The sequence below is a fragment of the Dipodomys spectabilis genome, unplaced genomic scaffold, assembly GCF_019054845.1.
Source record: "Dipodomys spectabilis isolate Male_0828 unplaced genomic scaffold, ASM1905484v1 ptg000220l, whole genome shotgun sequence".
NCBI classification, from domain to species: Eukaryota; Metazoa; Chordata; class Mammalia; order Rodentia; family Heteromyidae; genus Dipodomys; species Dipodomys spectabilis.
In genome coordinates this window covers 1277562-1279516 of record NW_024870897.1, presented here as the reverse complement: position 1 = coordinate 1279516, position 1955 = coordinate 1277562, and positions in this window count along the sequence as shown.

Below are 1955 nucleotides of genomic sequence, written 5' to 3'. Positions count from 1 at the left end.
TGTGGCTCCAGTGGTAGAGGGCCCACCTACAGCTGAATAGCTGAGGGATTGTGCACAGGCCCAGAGTTCAAACCCCATGACAGACAACCAAAAATAAGGTAGCTGAGATTTCTGCATAGTCGTGTGTACATTTAGGAAATTCCAGGCTGTGTTATGAGCCATTCCAGATGTGTGAGAGGCCATGAGTTTTTTCTACAGTTGGTCTGAGGATAGTAGTACCATCATCTTGGGGGTGGGATGTTCAGATTGCTCAGGGACTTCTGAGGCCTTGGGCTACTTGTGTGTGTGTGTGTGTGTGTGTGTGTGTGTGTGTGTGTGTGTGTGTGTGTATTTTCCCCTCTTCTTTCTCTGACCACTTCCTGGGTGCCTGTTTGACTCTTTCTGCCTCAGATGGTGCCCCTCCTCCATGACGACCTTGTCCTTTAGCACTCTATCAAGGTCAACAATGAGTCCTAAATTGCCAGAGGCCTGCATTTCAGCTTTACTTTGAGACCCAAGTCTGGCCTGTCCAAATCTTTGGGCACCTCCAGGGGATTCTGGGCCAGCAGGGCCGGCTGGCATAGTGTCTCCCCTGCCTCTGGGGGTCCTTAGTCATGCGATGTCCTGTTCTTTTTCTCAGCTGGGTCTCTGGCTGCATGTCCCTCTTTTTAGGCTGGCAGTGAAGTGGAGGAAAGGGGGTTTCTGGTGGCTCTGGCCAACTTGTGCTTGATAGCTGAATGAAGGCTGCCCATGCAAGGAGGGTCCGGGGATACATGGGAGGTGAGGCCAAAGTGGCTTGGAAGTTTCCGTTGGTGTCTAGGAAATGTCAACGTAACTTGTCGCAGGAAAGTCTAACTTCCTGCCCCAGCTTGGCCTCTCAGGTCGTTCTAGACAATTCTGGATGCCCAGAATACAGAGGCACAGACTTTAGATTCTACGTACAGGGAACTGGGGCATGAGAAACTGGTATGGCCAATACCTCAATGTTCTGGGGCATTAGCCTTGACCTGGCTATGCCCCTCTTGTTAAAAGTTCTCTTAATCCAGTGCTGGCCACACACCGGCCACTTGTGGCAGTGCTATGAAAGTGGCAGGAGTGGAAGTGAGATCAAGGGTGACCGAAATCTGGATTTATGGCCTGATTGGGTGTGAGGTAGAGGCAAAGGGTGTCTGTAAAAAAAATCTTAGAGCTGGAACTCAGGGCCTAGGCACTTTTCCTGAGCTTCCTTTGTTCAAAGCTAAAACTGCCACTTGAACCACATCTCACCTTTCATCTTTTTTAGTAGTTTACTGGAGAGAAGAGTCTCACATACTTTCCTGCCTGGGCTGGCTTCAAGCTGCCATCCTAAGAGCTCAACATCGTAAGTAGGTACGATTGCTGGTATGAACCATTGGGACCTGCTAAGGATGTTGTTGTGTGTGCATTTTTGTGCATGCGTGTGTGTGTGTGTGTGTGTGTGTGTATTTGCGTGTGTGTGTGTGTATGTGTGTGTTTGTGTGTCTACCGAGGCTTGAACTCAGAGTCTATGTGGTATCCTTTAGCTTGTATGATCAAGGTTGGTGCTCTACCACTTGAACTACAGTACACATCAGCTCCCAGCAGCCCCTGACTGTGTCTGGGCCATGGCAGTAAGTTCCATGGGACCTGCCCCTCCATCCATGCACAGGGCCACAGGACCAAGGGAAATGTCACTATGGATGCTCTTTTGTAGTCGGCACACGACTGAAGACCTTCATTGGACCTCATGCACTGGTGAGCCCTGGAACTCCAGGGATAGCGAATGCTACAAGCACCAGCCAGCCGGCTGTGGATTCCTGAACCCACAACTCTTTCATGAGCCCAACTCAACACCCACCAGAGGTGTGCCTGACAGATTTGCACTCTTGTGATATCTACATGAGTAGGCTTTACCTACCATGCCACCTTCTTCTGCCCCTCCTGGCCCAGAACCGTGGTCTGAGACATTGATTTACTGC